Consider the following 19,274-nt stretch of genomic DNA (forward strand, 5'->3'; position numbering starts at 1 on the left):
GGCAATGTGATGGCTGAGTGGAGAGCCTCCGGGTTAGCCTTAGCTCAATAAAGTCGACCCAGCAAAAACAAGGACACTCACTCATCAGTGAGGTAATACATAAACAGAATTTTCCTCATGGCTTAAAAAAGATACTCCCATGCACCCCATCTCAAGAATTTAGGAAGGAGTCAATATAGCCAACTTTCAGGTTAAGGAAAGAAATCCATGAAACAAGGTGGGAAAATATATCTGAGAAGAAAAAATTTTTAAAGAGGGTGTTTATTTAAGGCCATATAAGGGTTTTTCCTGTTTACATTTAACATTAAACACTTGGAAGGTTAAACTTTCAGAGCAAGAACTGTAGTCACCTAGAAGCAGCTGATTATACTTTAAAGAACTTGACCCTCTCACGGGTCTTCAAGGACACCAATCGTCATGTCAAGCCCTGTTCTTTATCTTGAAAGGAGGCTAGAGACATTAAGAATCAACTCTATAAAATGGCACTCTGTCACAGCCTACCCATCAGCCCTCAGGGAAGCTAGAAAGACACAAAGAGCAGACCCTAGTCTGAAAAAGACAGACGGGAAGGGGCATCTCAAATTTCATGGCAAGTTCACTTTGCAGGAAAACAGGAAGTAGGCTGTGATGAAGGGCTGCAGGTAGTAAGTTATTACAGGCTGGGGTCCCACAACTGATTTCTCTCCTCTCTCTCTGCTCTTATTCCCTTTCTCCTCCCATCCTCCTCCCTTTCCCTGCAGGATGCAGATAATTCACAAGCGCCCCTAGATGCAGGCCCCCATAATCATTTGTTTATGTCTTTTCTAATGGTCTGAGTTAACAAGAATCGGGTTTTTCTCAACCACTTCAACACATGGGACCAAAAAAGAAAATTGACGCTTACAATTTCGGTCAATGGTCTTTCCACAGTTAAATGTGTTTTCTTCAGTCTTGTGCTGCTACTTAAAAGAGCCAATTCTACAGAAAATTGTCGCTCTGGAGAAAGTGCTGTGATTTCCAGTATGAGGGTAAGAGAGCACCTTAAGGCAATCAATCCCAAAGGAGCAAAATACGCCGGCACGCAAGGGTCAGAGCACCCAGAACTGCAGCCATCTCCCCTCCACCAAGATGCTCCAGGTAGACAGAGGGAGAGCCTCGTTGGAAGAAAATATGGGGAAGAGGAATTCAGCCACAAAAAGCACCTATGCACCATCTTGATACCAAAGAAGAAGTTAAGATAATATCATTTCAGAGATGAAAGGAAGAGTTTTAAGTTGTCAGACCCAACTTTCCTAACTTTAATGTTTTTCTACAATGGACTCTCTCAGGCCTGGAAGCATATTGGAATCACCTGGGGAGCTTTAAGACTTAAAGCTTTCAGCTGGTCCCATGTGAAACTAATTAAATGAGACTGTGGGAAAGAGGCAAGCTCGGGGAGCTTCAAAGAACTCCCCAGATGATTCTAATGTGACAGGAGAGTAGCTGGTGGACTTTGCCATCCCCACCTCGATCAAGCAGCCTCACTTGGAACACCTCCCAGTGACAAGGAACTCACTACCTTCCATGGACACAGATTCCATCTGGGGACCATTCTGATTTGTGTAAGTTTCCCCAATGTTGAGGCTAAACCTGTGTTTCTGTACTGCCCACCAATTTGTCCTAGTTCTGCCCACAGCACCATGGAAATCTACACAATGCAGATATCGAATTCAGGAATGAAACACCTGGAGGAACTTCTCTGCTAGCTCAATTGACTGGCTGAGGGTAAATTTAATAAAACAAAATTCAACAGGCATCTGAGTCGTATCTTTTACTTGAGGCTAAGAAACTACGGCACAAGGAGAGGATGGGAGAGAAAGCGCTTTAGCGGCAGGAGTTTTGTGATAGAATTCTAGGATGGGGAGGGAGGGTTGGGGGCGGTAACCCCACGTGAGTCATCAGGGTGCTGTGGCTGCAGAAACCGCTCATGCCCCCCGTTTAGCTGCATTCATAGACGCGAGATCTTGAGTGACATACCTATAGGAGAGAAGGAAGATGACCACACACTTCAACAGCGATAGAGAAAAACAGAGGAGAATGAACCCAACAGTGGAAGATTTTCAAATGTTTCAAATAAAGAACTGTTGGGGGAAAGGAAATGAAAAAGACAGTATTAAAATGAGGACTCAACCATAAAAAGAAATAAAATAATGCCATTTACAGCAACATGGGTGGACCTAGAGATCATCATTCTAAGGGAAGTAAGCCAGAAAGGGAAAGAAAAATACCATATGATATAACTCTTATGTGGAATCTAAAGAAAAAGGAAAGGAAAAAAAGGACACTATGAACTCATCTACAAAACAGAAACAGACTCACAGACATAGTAGACAATCTTTTTTTTTTAATTGAGTTATAGTCAGTTTACAGTGTTGTGTCACTTTCCAGTGTAGAGCAGTTTTTCACTTATACATAAACACACATATATTCATTGTCAGATTCTTTCTCACTGTGAGCTACCACAAGATCCTGTATATGTTTCCCTGTGCTATATAGTATAATCTTGTTTATCTATTCTACATATGCCTGTCAGTATCTACAAATTTCGAACGCCCAGTCTGTCCCTTCCCACCACCCTCCCCTCCAGCAACCACAAGTTTGTATTCTATGTCTATGAGACTGTTTCTATTTTATATTTATGTTCATTTGTCTTTTTCTTTCTTTCTTTCTTTCTTTTTAGATTCCACATATGAGTGATCTCATATGGTACATAGTAAACAATCTTATAGTTACCAGAGAAAGGGGGTGGGAAGGGATAAATTTGAGAGTTTGAGATTTACAAACGTTAGCCACTATATACAAAAACAGATTTTAAAATAAGTTTCTACTGTATAGCACAGGGAACTATATTCAATATCTTGCAATAACCTTTAATGGAAAAATTCTGAAACGAATATATGTATGTATATGCATGACTTTTGCTGTACACCAGAAATTGACACATTGTGACTGATGGTACTTCAATTATAAATAAACAAAATAAAATATAATAAAATGAGGAAGAAGAAACTACCATTTGAGTCTATGCTCCGTGCCAGATGCCCCACATCCATCACTTCAGATAATCATCAAGACAGCCTCCCAAGTTACCTGATTATCTAATGGGAAGATGTTTACATGGCGTCAAGGGATAAAACTAGGAAGAAGGGGTGGATTTGAAGCTTTAAAAAACAGATAGCTTCAACTTTTTTTCCTTTCCTTTTCTTCTTGGGTCTCCTTTGGAGTCTAAGGTAATTACACTCCTCTGTTCGTGGGACTCCATTCATTGGTACATACAGACTTCTCCTTTATTTATTCATTAACTTCTTTGTTTATTTACATGTATATCTTCAATTCACCATGGCCCACTGGCATGTCTCTCTCTCTTCGTAGACAACAATGTATATTCTCTTATTTGTGATGTTCTTTAAAATTTTGTATGTATTTTTAAATTTTTCTTTTCCTGTACTTTGCCATCTTCCACTAACGTTTGCACCTTTTTCTTGTGAATTTGCAATAGTTTTCAGATATCAGTCCCTTGTTAGCATTAGCACTTTATTCATAGTCTATTAACATTCACATTTTTGTAATAACATTGCCCAGATGTAATCAAAATCAACTTTTTTTTTTCTGAATGATTTCATTTTTGCGTTTCTATTTAATAAATCCTTCCTCACCTTAAGGTCACAAAGAAATTCTCCTACATTTTCTTCTAATTTGACTGTTTAGTTTAAACATTCACATTTACATCTTTAATTCATCTGAAATCTGGCTTAGTATATGGTGTTAGGACAAGATCAATCTTATTTTTTTCCATGTAATGAGCCTGTTTATCCAGTAGCATCTACTACACAATCCTGTGTAAATTCTCACTGACTTGTGATACCACTTTTAAATTAATTTCCAACATATGTACAAGTCTCTTGTTGAGCTCTCTATTCTGATTCACTGATCTATTTGTCCTTGTACCAATATCATACTATTTTCATTACTATGTCTTTGTAGTATGTCTTAATATCTGCCAGGGAATGTTACCCCATTTACTTTTCTTTTGCAAGACTGGCTTACTATGAAACAGTTCTGGAGACCTGCTTTACAACATGAGCTTATAGTTAGCAATACTGTACCGTACATTTGTTATGAGCATAAATCTCATGTGTTTACCACAATTTTTAACAAGAGATTGACTTACTATTTGTGGACTTCCGTTATTCTGTATAAATTTTCAAGTAAAGGCTATCAAGTTCATCAAAAAATCCAACTGGAACTTTTATTAGGATTGAATTCAAATTATAGGTAATTTAGGAAAAACTGCATCTTCACTATATTAGTCATTTTATCCAAGAGCGTGAAATGTTCTTCCATTTACTTAGCTCATCTTCTATGCCCTTTATTTACGTTTAAATTTTTTCTCCACAGAGCATGTACATATGCATGGATGAGTTAATTCCAAGATACAGTCTGTCTTGCAGAAATTTCTATATATAGACTGATAGACAAAAGATATCAGTATAACAGAGAAGCCTCTTGTTAATATGACATTTTCTTAACATGTTCATATCCTGTGTTATCCAGCAACAGCCACTGGCCCCTCCAGTCAAAACTCTTCACTATTTTGGTCTTTCCTCCATTTGCTTCAAGTCCCCGATAACCAGTACCTTCCAAGAACTCAGTCTGTAACCTCAGCACCACAGATCCGAAGTCCCTGTTTCTTCCCAGCTGGTGGTTGTTCACCTCCCCAGTTGAGTGGCTCAAGCAAATCATGTTGTCAGGGAATGCCCCAGAGAAGGAGATTTCAACTCAGTCCAAGGAAGGACTTTCTGACCCAGCTGTCCTAGGAGGAGGTGTTGCACTCCCCTTCTCTGTGCCTCAGTTTCTTCTAATCAGGAAGTCCTGGTGTGACACTCAATCCCCACCACCACCCAAGGTCTCCAATCCTGAGTACATGGAGCTTTCTCTCATCTGCTAGGGAGGTAAGGAAGGAGGGAAAGTTTGGAACCTGGCACCTTCGTGGCACATCTTTGGACAAAGTGGGCATCACCCTGGCTCCAAAGTCCTCCAGGTACTGAGGGAGCCAACCATCCCAGCAGAGGGCTGCACTCACATATATACTGTGACTCTTATTACTCTAGACCCAAAAAATGAGTCAGGCAGATTTATTCTCCTCTGTTGTATGGAATATCCAGTATGAGTTAGAAATCAACTCTTTCTTAAAAATTTCTTAGAACTTACTTGTAAAACAATCTGAGCTCAGGGTTCCAGGAAGGAGAAGTTGCTGAATGCCATTTGAATTTATTTAATATTTATGGTTCTACTTAAGTTCTCTCTATTTGTACTAGTTGTGACATTTTTTATTTTCCAAGGAATGATTCCACTTCATTTACATTTTAAGTTCATGCACGTATTGTTATTTATAGTAGAGTAAAAGCCATAACTGGATAAGTAGAATACAAACTTCAAAAAATCGGTCACGTGAGCGAAGAGATGTTTAACTGCGAACCTAATGAAAAGTCCAGGAGAAGCTTCTACAATCTGGGGCCAAAAGTTGCGAAGTTGCATAGTTCAAATTCATCCTGGATTGTGGTGCCATCTAGTGGTAATTGTTCATTGGGCTCAGTATACATTGTAATCATTCTGGGACCCACAGCTGGCCGAAAGTTTCAGATCACTGGCAGAAATTCTAGGAATTTCCAAATACTGCAGATTTGGGCTAAATCTGCAGTGACCCTCCCAGAAAAGATGAAAACATAAGCCCACAGCCTTTTGAGCACCTGGGGAGGATACAACATCACTCCTGATATATATCAAGTTCATATTATTGTTTCTGTAATCTTTTTTCTTTTTAATATTCCTATTATACCTGTATTTATTTGACCATTGTCTTTCTGTATATTTAATTTTATCTACTTTCTTTTTCCTAAACATTTTCATTCGTTTGTCGATCTCATTTATCTAGTCAAAGAAACAACCTTTGATTGTTAATTTGTGTTTCTTACTGAGCTATAAATGGTTTTGTATTCATATACCAAACTGACCCTTTTAAAGTGTGCAATTCATTGGTCTTCAGTATATTCACAAGAATGTGCAACTTCTATTACTAACTTCAGAACATTTTCATTACCCCAAAAGGAGCAGCTATACCCATTAGTCATCATTTCTCATTCCCCCAGTGATCCGCATTCTGTCTCTATGAATTTCCTACCTGGATCGATAAGAAATGGAATCATGCAATATGTAGCCTTTTATGGCTAGCTTCTTTCACCTAGCATGATGTTTTCAAGGCTCATCCACATTGTAGTAGATATCAGTGCCTCTTCTTATTTTATGGAATGGATGGAATGTTATTCCATTGCATGGATATTTCATATCTTGTTCATCCATTCTTTAGCTGATGGACATTTGAGTTTCTCCTTTGGGGTCATAATAAATCATACTGCTATGAAAAATTATGTATAAGTTCTTGTGTGGACATTTTTTCAGTTCTTCTGAATATATCACTAAGAGTCAGCTGGTTAGGTCATGTGGTAAATCTATGTTTAATTTTTTGAGGAACTGCCCAACATTTCCACAGTGGCTGTACCATTTTACAGCATCTTCATTCAGCAAGATGAAGGGTTTCAATTTCTCCACATTCTAGTGGGTGTGAAGAGGTATCTCAGTATTTTGATTTGAATTTCCCTAATGCCTGTTGATGTGGAGCATCTTTTCACATACTTATTGGCATTTGTGTACATCTTCATTGGGGGAAATGTCTATTCAAAATCTTGGCCCATTTTTTAACTGGGTTATTGTCTCTTTATTGTTGAGTTGTAAGAGTTACTTATATATTCCGGATACTGGGCTTTTATCCACCAACTCTGAACAATTTCTTTGGCCAAGATTTTATCTGGGAGAAGCAGCGCTGAGAGAAGGCAGTCTCCTGAGACTGTAATCCACCAGCCCTGGGAATGTGGAGAGGCAGTACATGAGGAGGGGTACAGGTCAGCTTGCATTGTGTATAGCAACTGTTTACCCCTTGAAAGCTCTGGCATTGCCTGGATTTGGGGTTGGATCCCAAAACTGAAGATCTTTACTAAGATTTCTGCAATAAATCCCTATTCTGAATCCATGACCTTGAGGATATTCCCGATCCCCTCCGTACTTCATCTGTAAAGTGGAGATACTATCGTTGAAGCTTGTCATGAGGATTACACGATGTAACATATAGAAACATTTGGCTGAGAGCTGAAATATTAGATCGTCCTCCCCTCATTTTACTGTTTATTCCCAGGCTCTGCCTTCCAAAGTCTTAATGCCACATATTCTCACTGTTTAAATATAATGAAGGTTTTCTTCCCATACTGACTTTGGCCTGCTATGGGGCAGAGGTACTTTTGCCTGGTTAGATGTGTATGTTAGCTATATAAATATAATGTATATATGTATTTATTTATCTATTGCCAGACTTCTAAGATGAGTTTATGTCCCACAAGGTTAATAACCAGCCCTAAGTTACAAGCTAGCCTTGTTTTCTGATTGCATTTCTGAATATGGTTTGTTGCTTACCGTTTATTTCCCATACGAGTTGCTGAATGGACTTTTACCCTGAAGCTTCATTTGTTAAAAAGAATATTAACATAAAGGAATCCTCACTAGAGGATTAAGGAAGATCTATTACTCCATTTTTTCTAGACATCGAGTAGCAGAAAGCACACATTTTATCAAAAAGATTCAAGACTATTGTTTACAGAAATGACACATGGAAATGAGATTCACAATTTATTTCTAAAATATATAATGGGAAGAATAAGTCATGTAGTGGACATATGAGGAACCGAAGAATCCTTTTTAAGTCAGTGTCTGATATTACACCCAGCCTTCTAAAAATCGATTTCAGTCTTCACCATTTCGGGATAATCTGATAGGGAAGCTATTCAACCCAAAAGGATGCTCAGTAAGGAATAAGTAGCTCTGCATATACTATCTCTACAAGGGAAGGGGTAACTGCAAAAAATTAAGAGCCCCATTTCTCAAAGGTAAGGCATCCCTAAGATGGTATTTTTAGTTTTGTGTATGGTTTCTCCCTTATGCATATAAAGGTTCTCATTTTCAAAAGCCTCGAGTTTGGCTTGAGGTAGTTTGTTTGCTCTTAATTTTGTATCCTTCTCATTTTGGTGTAATTCTGTGGAGCAGACAGAAAGCTTACTCACCCTTCCTATGAGCATGGCTGCTGACTCTTCCTAATGTAGCTTGGAGAAAAGGTGACAACAGTATGACTCTTCCATCCACACAGTAGCCTCTTAAATTCTGGTTACACTGATGAAGGAAAATATTCATAAAATTCCATACTCCAATTGGAATTCTTTACATTACCAAATGAATTAACCTTAGTGTGAAGAACAACTTTACATGCATTATGATTTGCAAGAGGGCCTTCACATTGAATCTTTACACTATTTGATTCTCATCAGACTTGTTACACAACTGATCCAAGGCTAAAAATAACTTAAAGTCCCATGACTCTTACCCTGCTGATGGTGCCTCTGAGCTGTTACAGAGTTTAAAATGCAATTTCTGCAAATGAAAATTGCCTTTACTGAAATTCAACAATTTCATGGTAATTATCCATCCGTACTTACTTTTTATATGCTTTCATTTGGATAAAATTTCATTGAGGATCATCAAATAGGTTTTCTTTGGGGCACAGTGATTTTCATAGTGTCAACTAATAACCATTAGTCAGGCATGTGTCTTGGTGTTTCCCAGAATCACTCTTTTTTCCTTTTCCTTTTGAAGTCAGTACTTTACTTCTTAGGTTCAGGAATATTTTATATTGAAGAGGCAAGCTATGTCCCAGATTTTTAGAAAAAGAAATTTTGTTATTCAATCTGTGGCCATCTTTAGCCACCAAAACAGCCTCCTGTCCACTTATTCACTCCCTGAGAGCTTACAAACCAAGCTCTAATCTTCACCATGTCACCAAAAGTTCTTCTGGAAAAGTTCTTCTTCCCAGAAGACCTATTGCTGGGATCCACCAAAGGTGTGTAGACAGGTGGCCCTCCTATTTGAGCATGCATCGAAATCACCTCAAAACTTGTTACAATAAACTGCTGATGCAGCAGGTCTGACCTGGACCCAAGCGTCTGCATTTCTAGCAAGTATGTGGGTGATGCTGATGCTGTTGGTTCAGTGACCATGATTTGAAAACCACTGCATCAATCACTGTGTGTTAACTCCCATTCTGGAAAGATACTACCTTTTCTCAACACATACCAACTTCAAAGATTAAAAAGGTCAACAAAACAGCTAAAATCTTTAAGAATTCGTTTACAGCATGCACCAACTCTTAAGAGATCCTGGATTGCATGATCACTTACTAAAGTCACTCCTACCGATTCTCTGCCCTCTTAGATTCTGAACCCTGTTCCCCTACCTAGATTTTCTAAATTTTCCAGAGTCTGCTTCACTACTAGATCATTGTTGCCCTTGTCTCAATATCACAGCATTATCGTTATTTATCTTCTGACTCAGATAAAAGCCCAATGAAGAAAACACTTGGCCCATTTTCTGAAGCCAGATGCAAACTGCTCACCAGGTCATGATTTCGCTAAAGCACTTCTAAGAGTTCAACATTTATTAGCAATTCAGTCAGTCCCTGTACATTTTAAAACATCTCCAAACTCAGAGGGAGGGAAAGTATCTGTTATTAGTATCGCAAATAATTTAATAGCTTGTGAGCAATTCTAAGAGGTAAAAACATATCCTCAGTGAGCTGATGACTGCAGCAGAGACAGCATAAGGGCAGGAGAGGCGATAATGTGGCTGGACTCACATCCCCCCTCACAGTCATTGTAATTTATTACTCCTCAGTCCCAGCTATTTACAAATACACTTGAAATATAGCTTAGGCTCTGTTAGAGTCTCTGGCCCAAAGCAGGTTTGCACAAAGCACCATTATTTTGGTCATAGAGCAAAATTACGTACTGATTACCTATGTCTAATACCATATACGCGACACTTCAGGGAGCAGTCACGGGTAATCTGTATTAAAAACAAAAACCCTTTTTGAATTATTTTCTCAATGTTAAATCTCAACACAATGATTTAAGACAATGCCAAAGCATTTTAACAACTACAATTAATTTGTGGTAAAGCACTAGGATTTAAAAACATCTTGTTAATACAAGGTAAAAACACCCTGTATTAGGTATTATTGATTGCCGGTTTCCCTTGTTCAGGCCCAGTCTCTTTAGAACAGAGTCGGAAAGGGAAATTCAATTGTTACCACATCCAAAATGAGGGGCCCATCCTAGCAGCTAACTGGATGGAAAACATATGTCAGCCATGCTTACCACTGTCTGACTTGGGCGTCTAATTTACACTTGCCTTCTATGAAGCTCTAAGACCTCCCCCCCATCTCAGCTGGGGAAAGGACAGCTTCAGACCGTAGAGTAATTAAATTCATTTCCATTGGCCAAATGTAACAGACAGGGTTCTTGCTGCAAAAGCACACCTCAGGGCCTTCCCCGTCTTGGGCACGAGAGGCCACAGAAGAGAAGCAGCCCTTCGCTGGTCCACACACAGATCAGAACGAGTTAGGAGCAGACTTGTCTGCTTTCCAGGCCCCTCCCCACCACCTTCTTGCCCTCTCATTAGGAAAAGTGCTCATATCACACTTCACACTTGTTGATTGATCACAGCCTCAGGGTAAATGAATGCCAATGCGTCAGCTCAACCAGGTGTTTACTTTTATATATTTTACCACTGATTAGAGATTGAAATGTTTTCTCCTCTTTCTGTATTTTAACCATCAGCAAGTAGATGGAGTGTAAATTTGTAGGGAGCACCTGAGAACCACTTTCTGGAAAAGGAGGGAAGTGGTGGGTAGGAGGCATGAGCAGAGGACAGTGACACCGCTTAGACACAGTCTTGGGGACTGGATCCCTTCCTTCCCCAGCAGGAATATCCCAACTCTCGTGCAGCCTCAGCCTGAACTGAGAGCATTTTCTCTCCTTTCCCACCTCTTGGCCCTACCCAGATGCCAGGCTCCTGGGCTCATTTGGACACATGCTTCTGGTTGTCGTAAGAACTGGAGAGTTGCTCTAGCATTTCCCAGACTTTCTTGTTCATCTTTTCAAACTGAGCAGAGGGTAGCAAGGGTCACTCTATCAAAGGCCTTCATTGGGTGAAGTGATAACCCTATGTGAGGAGCTTCTGATGAACAAAACTAGAACACAGCACAGGTCTGAGGCCACAGTAGGGCCTTTTACCTCAACCTGCTGTGTTCAGGAAGTTGGGGTGCTAGGAGAAGATATAACCTAAAATTAAGGCTACCAAGAGGTATGGACAGAGCAGACTGCTAACTAGGGGGGTGTGGGTGAACCAGCAGTGACTGCCATGTTTAACACAGGGTCCGTGACTGGAACCTAGCATATGAGTGGATCAAATGCAGTAGCTTTGCACTACAGCATGCACACGTACAAGGAGGCTATGCAATGTTATTGAGATATAATTGATATGTAGCACTGATAAGTTTAAGGTCTACAGCATAATGATGTGACCTACATACATCATGAAATGATTACCACATAGGTTTAGTGACCATCCACCATCTGATACAGATACAAAAATAAAATGTATATATTTTCCCTTGTGATGAGAACTCTTAGGTTACTATCTTAACAACTTTCATATATAGCATATAGCAGTGTTGATTATATTTATCATGCTGCACATTATATCCCTAGTACTTATTTATCTTATAACTGGAACTTTGTGTCTTATTCCCACTTTCATCTAGTTTCCCCTCGCCTCATCCTCTTCTAGTAACCACAAATTTGAACTCTTTTTCTATGAGTTTGTTTTTGAAGTATAAGTGACTTACAACACTGTTAGTTCATGTTACACAACAGTGATATGATATTTCCATACCTTTCAAAGTGATCACCACAAAAAGCCTAGTTACCATCTGTCACCATAGAGATATTACATTACTGCTGACAGTATTCTCCACACTATACATTTCATACCTGTGACTCATTTATTTTGTAACTGGAAACTTATACCTCTTAATCTCCTTCACCTATTTCCCCATCTCCCTTCTCTCCCCTCTGGCAACCACCTGTTTGTTCTCTGGATTTATGACTGTTCCTGTTTCGCTATGATTCGTTCATTTTGTTTTTTAGATTCCACACAGAAGGGTGATCATACGGTGTTTGTCTTTCTCTGTCTGACTTATTTCACATAATACCCTCTAGATCTATCCATGTTGTCAGAAATATCAAGATTTCATTCTTTTTATGGCTGAGTAGTATTCCATTGTGTGTGTGTGTGTGTGTGTGTGTTTGTACACACACACCACTTTATCCAGTCATCTGTTCATGGGCATTTAGGTTGCTTCCATATCTTAGCTATTTTAAATAAGGCTGCAATGAACAGTGACATGTCTATATCTTTTGAATTAATGTTTTTATTTTCTTTGGATAAATACCTGTAAGAGGAAATGCTGTATTATATGGTAGCTCTATTTTTAATTTTTTGAGGAACCTCCATGCTGTTTTCCATAGTGGCTGCACCAGTTTACATTCCCACCAAGAGTGCATGTGCACAAGGTTTCCCCTTTCTCCACATCCTCACCAACATTCATTATTTGTTATCTTTTTGATAATAGCCAGTCTGACGGGTGTGAGGTGATATCTCACTGTGGTTTTGATTTGCATTTCCCTGATGATTAGTGATGTTGAGCACCTTTTCATGTATCTGTATTAAAATAATCCTAATTAAGACAGTGTATTCAACTGCTTGATATTTATCCCCAGTGACCACAGATCATTGTAACAATTACACGTGTCATTAAATGTGCCCTGGATTACAGGTGGAATAAAGTAGAACGTACACAAGTAGTACATAAATCCACTTGCAACTTTTAAATTGTTTACTTCCAAAGAAATTGAATTGACCTAGGTAATCTGTGTTCAGACCAGAGAAGTGTAGTTGATAGCAAGACTATCAAAAAATTTGGACTTCATCAAGCTCCTGACAACTTTCTCTCATTACCTTTGCATTGATACATTATGCTCTTAGCTGGGCAAGAAAATGCTGATGTGAAACTTCAGCACTATTATAAAAATGAAATTGTTCTTGGATCTCTGAGGAAGAACTCTTTGTATGAAAATCCTGGAGTCTGAAGAACCAGTTTTGCACAAGGCAATTCTTTAATAACTCCTCTTCCTTCTCCTCCTCCCTACACTCCCCTCAGTTTGCAGCACTGCACAGGTGAGGCTTCAGAAAACTGACTTTGAGCAATTCCTTCTTGTGTGACTCCGTGTGTTATTTGGGGAACAGTGATGGGTAGAACGGAAGGCTTTCTGCAAGGTCAGTGCACTACCTTTATGACACATGTACACAGTCCCTTCTAAATCTAGATATAAAAAGGACGTACTTAGTTCAAAGGAGAAAAGATTAAACAGAAGGTGTGGGGGTGCTCTGTGCACGTGCGTCTCCTTCCACTCTGGCAGTGAGTGTTTGCCATTACGGCAGCCCCAGATCTTTGTCCTCAACCTCTCTAGGCCTCCTGGTGACTTGGTTCTTTAGACACAGAATCTCGTGAACTCAAGGATCCCAACTTGCCCCAGTGGCCCACCAAGACGGGCTTCGAATCCTTCTGACAAAACTAATCTGGGAAATGCTGACCTCAACTCATTAGTGAGGTTGTAAGCATAACTGGGCAGCTTTCCTTAAGTTCACATTTAGCCTCAGCCTTCCACAAAAGGGGAAGAAGGAGGAAGGGAGGGAGGGAGGATGGAAGAGCTCAGCTTGAAAATGGACTTCCTGAAACGAAAGCACTGGTGAGCTTGTTAAAGATTTTAAGTCTGACAGTCCAGCTTTCCCAGACCATGGCAGCTATAAAGGGAGCATAATTATACTTAAGAGAAGCCACCTGCATTTTGAAGTTACCCTAAATTTAAAGCTTCTGCAAGACTTAATTAAATTTAATGAAAACCACAGTTGCTTAATAAAGATGTATTGTAGCTCCCACTTAGTGATTCCTGAGGATATTAAGTAGCAATCATGAAGATACCTCAGCTTTCACATTTAAGCCTCTGGATATTAACGCCCAAATATAAATATAGAATCTCTACAAATAAGGTAATACTCTCTTCTTTTAAGAAGAAAGAAAATCAAAACCAGAATAGAAGGGGGGGAAAAAACAGAGAGACAGAGAAAGAAGGAAGTTCATGGAAGTTATCCCAAGTGTGAGAGGACAGTGTCCTGACTGACTTCAGCCCCTCCACCGCCCCACCACTCCCTCCACGGGCATTTCTTTTGTTTTTAAAAGAATTATGTTATTTGACATTGCAGAATAAGTCACCTGGCACGTTCAGATCAGGATGGACATCCATCATTTGCAACATCAAAATATGTGGCTTGTTATGTGCCCATGGTAATTTTCCTTAACCTGGACTATTTATATGTAGAAATCATCATGATTCTTTTGGTGGATTTTAGCAACAGGATGGAAGAGACAGTGAAAGCTGACACCAGACAGAAATTCTCCTCTAGTACTATTTCAGAGAGAAGAGGGAGATGAAGTGGCCTAATCTGGCTTCACAGAGGGCAACCAGACAGTCCAGGACAGGATGCCCAAACATCAATGTGCATCAGAATCCCCTGGAGGGGGACTGCTGGACCCTATCCCCAAAGTTTCCGATTCAGTAGGTATGAAGTGGAGCACAAACACTTGTCTAAGAAATTCCAGGGGGTGCTAATACTACTGGTCCAAAGATCACATTTTGAAAATCACTGGTCTAAAATATACTGTCCCAGAAGTTTAAAAAATGGAGGTATTATTTAGGAAATGGTTTGGTATTAAGTGAATCCAATCCAAAACATATAACATAGGGTTGAGATAACTAAGCCATCAGTGACAGAAAGTAGGTGGGTAGTGGCTGAGCCCCAGAAATATGCCCCCTAAGGGCAGGTCCTTCACCACAAGATGGGGAGGTAAGTCTCACCCTAGGAAAGGTGAACAGAGCCGGATGGGGTCCTATAGCCAAGATCCACATGCTGGAATCAGATCAGGACCTCAGCCCTAAAGGGAACCAGACAATATGTTGTGGAAGGTCCCTGGGGGCTGACAATGAAATCTGGAACAGCGAGCTGCATGGAAGGGAAGCCCAGAGTGTCTCCTACTCACAAGAAAGATCTGATCCCACTAGTTCACATTCCCTCCCTTTTGAAAAGATCTGAACTAACTCTACAGAACAGGAGAAATGTAATCTCTCCTGCTTCATGAAGCAAAACCAAAAATCAACAGATTATACCAGAAAAAGTATTTCATCATTACACTGAATTACCTAACAGTTAGTACAGCCCATTTTCCTAAGGAAGTCCTTCCCTGCTGCAGGAAAAAGAGAGTTTTCCATCACTAGAGGTAACCAAGAAAAGGCTGTACAAACACCCACCAGGTACATTAAAAAAGGAATTCAATTATCCAGTGGGATGGATATTGATTGATAGTATTCATCCTATTGATTCTAAATTCTCTGAATTATCTCTATTAAGCTACTTTTTAGAAACAGAGTCAACATCCTTATCACCATTTCCATATTTATGTGTAAAATGTTTCTGTGGGTACTGTCATTTCAAAAGACGATGAAAACTGGGTATTTGCCTTGCAAAGTTTAACATAAATGACACTGTGCTTTTTCACACTGGCCAGTTCATTTATTTTTGACTAGCTGAAGATCATGGTAAGATGTGTCTTACCAGAATCCATGGGTTTGGAGTTTCAAAATTAGAATACCAGTACCTCACAATCCCGAGTGTGTGCATCTCTTGCCCAATGGTATCTTTACTATCTCAAAGTGTTTTCTTTAATCTTTGATGCACTCTTTCTTCTGGTCTTTCTACTGCTCACACTGTAAACTTTTAAAATAAATGTGCTTAGGCATCAACCCTGTGATGTTTATTATAAAACCTGGCAAATTTTTAATGGGATCGTTATAAATGCTGCTTGTTAAACCCAAGTGAAACTACAGGTACATCAATATTTTAAGTGGAAAGCACATCAAGGCAACATGCCACAAAGACTTAGGAGATTAGTGATGTGAGCTGGGTTTGACTCCTGGAGCCACTACCTCCTAACTCTGCGACTTTGGGAAAGTTTATTCTTTGGGGGAAAGTATGATGAAAATTGCACATAACTCACAGGAAGAGAAGGCAATAATGCAGGTGGGGCACCAGCATAATAGATAAGGCAGCAGCATTTCACAGTGATTTACAAAGATTGCCTGTATCCAAATCCCAGATCTGCCACTTAGCTTTATGCTGTTGATCAAGGTATTTAACATCCCCAGACCTGTTTCCTTGTCTTTATAATAGGGGTAGCAATACCATCTACCTCATAGGCTGGTTGTGATGATTAGCTGGGATAATACTTGGAAAACCCCTGGCACAAGCTGCTGCAGGTGGTAGGCAACTCTGGGATGCTGGTTCCTCTCCCAGCATCCTCTTCCCAAGTCTTCCTACTCACTTTTCCCTAACCTGCCATCCTACTTTCCCTAGAAGGAAAAAGTACTTGTAAGGCAGAGGCAGAATTCCTTTTAGGGAGAAATCATTGTCTAGGCATATACCCTGAAATTCTCATTAGCTGTGAAAAGTGCTCCAGTGGCCTGGTTGAGAAAAAGAGCAAAACTGTTAGGAATAATAAAATAAGAGTATAGAGCTTCTGGAGACATGGGGGTGGTGAGGGCAGATGTGAGAGGAGTCAGCCTGTGGGAAACTTTCCAACTATGGGAGTGGCCAAGGCACCACTAGGAACCAGAGTCTAGTATATTCCACAAGTAGCCCACTAGGCTAAGCTGTGGAGTAGCTCTTTTATTTTAATTCTAATGCTTCAGTACAGGTCTAGTACATATAATTACCTTGTCTGGGTGGTTGGCGTATGTGAACAAAAATGAATGCTGTTTCACATTTAGATTCAATGTAATGATAAAAGAAGGGAGTAGCTGAATAAAGAGAGATGAGAGACTGATAATTCAATGGAATCAGAAAATTATATCAAAAAGTGATTAGAAAAACTACTAGCCACTGTTCCCCTTCCCCAAGAAATATTTGGACAGGCTGGTGAGGACACTGCATTTCTCACTGTAAGCAGGATCGGGACTCTCTGAAATAATATTAAATGAAAAGTGATCAATGGGGCTGGAAAACTTGGGCCCTGACCACCATCCTTCCATCAAGACTGCTGACAGCTTGATTAGGCCAATTCTCTTTTTTCATCACTGATTTCTATTGAACATCCATATACAGCATTATTCCTATGTGATAAAGTGAAACACTTGATTTCAAAGGAAGATTAGAACTTTAATGCTCATAGAATCCTAAAATCTTGAAGCCAAAAGACTTTCTGGTGGTGATCTAGTTCAACCTCTTAATAGCTAGGAAACCAACCTAGAGAATGACTTGCCCGATTTTCATGCAAGTTATCAGCAGCAAATGGACTTCAGTTTTCAGCCAAGGGCAACTATCCCTTCCTTATCATTGGGCTGGCTGTTTCAAGTAAGAAAGGGAATAAAATTAAGCCTCAGTATGTAAGGGGCTCACAAAACTAGGGAGCTATTACTAGTTGTCTGCATATGTTCCTGAGTTGAGATGTTAGTTAATCCATTTTAGCAATGGATAATCTCTTTATTTCAACTACACCAATGAAGTCAATGTATTATTATATCAGAGAACTTTCTAATGCTCTTCTTAGAAAATAGTATCATGATGAAACTCATTCTTTGATTTATAAAAGTGAAACTGAACATGAAAACAGGCCTATTTGATTATCATAACTTCTGAAGTTTTCATTTGCTTTCCTGTGTCTTGAACTGATTTTCAGCTGAGATAAAGTGAATACAGTTGAAAAAATTCAATGCTTGTACAAAAAATACAAACTTTTCTTTTTTTGTTGTTACAGTCTAAGTATTGAATAAGCGATTAAGCTAATTTTCACTGAATTTATGAAATGAAAATCAACTAAACATTTTGAGTAACTCAATTTGGAGATTTGAAACCTGCGATTTTTTTTTAAAAAGTGGTTGAGTGATAAAGTCATAGCTCTACAGCAATTCAATATGCTTACAGTAGTAATAATTCCACTTTAAGAGATATAAAGAAGATAAAGATGAGCTACTATATAGAAATTGGAGTTAACAGACCATGTCTTAGGGGTCTAAGTATTATTCTTTTATAATAGTTACAGTTATAAGTCTAATTAATTCAAGAAAGAATTTGACTTTGTCAATGACAAGATTTTAATCAAAAAAATACAAAGAATATTGATTTAGACATTGGAGGAGAAATGGAGGTTCCAAAGAGTCGGGTCCCTAAGGTGTTGTAAAAGGACACTTAGAGAATGGAACTTTAATATGTAAAGAAAGGAGGTATAAGGTATAAGCAAAGAGCATATTTTCAAGTCTGCAAAGAGAATCAGAAATTAAAAATGTCAAAGATAAAGGGGCCTCTGTGGTCTAAGTAGTTACACCCAGCCTTCTATTCCACCTTCAGTTAGAGAATTTTCTATAATTCCAAAGTTATAGAGTAAAAGTACGGCTAAGCTTTATAGAAACAGCACTCCTCAGAGCCCCATTCTCCTTAATTAAGGAGTTTATTTTAAGGCAAATTATATTATCCTTAAAGACAGGGATGGAAAATATGTTTAGAGATACTGTTTGGAATGCATAGGAGAACAAACACAAGCTAGGAGCTGGCGACTTTGTTTCTCAGTCTGACTCATACCTCTTCCACCATGACCTGAGACAACTCATTAACTTCTCGGAGTTTCATTGCCATCTGCCAAAGGTGTTTTTTCATTGCTATTTGCCAAAGTTTGTTTTTCAATTGTCAACTCTAAAGAATAGAAACTGGCAATTCACATGTGGAGAAATACATATTTCTTAAACAACTCAGGGAAAATGTTTATCCTCTCATTTTAAAATGCAATTTAAATAAAACGTGAGAAACCACTGAACATCTGCTAAAGAATAAGAATTTCTTTTAATGATAATAATCCTTAAGAAGTAAGGATAAAATTGGATTCCCTCATTCAATGCAATCAGCTGCTTAGATCAGATATTCTTTTATTCACTAAATCAACTAACTCTTAAATGCCCAGCCCAGTACACATTAGGAGTTCAATAAATACTCATGACCTGACTATCCCTTGGTGGCCTTGAAAACTGTTGTTTGGGAATCCATGTGGTTACAGGTAGCAAAACCATGTTTCTGGAACAGCTCACACATTAAGCTGA

The 19,274-nt window shown here is 39.1% G+C and overlaps 1 protein-coding gene across 1 annotated transcript in view; it reads right to left on the reverse strand.

Annotated features, from left to right (window-relative positions):
* The window catches only part of FAM170A (family with sequence similarity 170 member A), a 41,384-nt gene extending 33,009 nt beyond the window's left edge, over positions 1–8,375 (reverse strand). Inside the window, exon 1 of the mRNA XM_072950504.1 lies at positions 8,187–8,375. The gene's annotated coding sequence lies outside the window, so the exon portion shown is untranslated. The remainder of the gene's footprint in view (positions 1–8,186) is intronic.
* Between the last annotated feature and the right edge of the window lie 10,899 nt (positions 8,376–19,274).

The sequence above is a fragment of the Vicugna pacos genome, chromosome 3 (assembly GCF_048564905.1).
Source record: "Vicugna pacos chromosome 3, VicPac4, whole genome shotgun sequence".
Classification (NCBI taxonomy): domain Eukaryota; kingdom Metazoa; phylum Chordata; class Mammalia; order Artiodactyla; family Camelidae; genus Vicugna; species Vicugna pacos.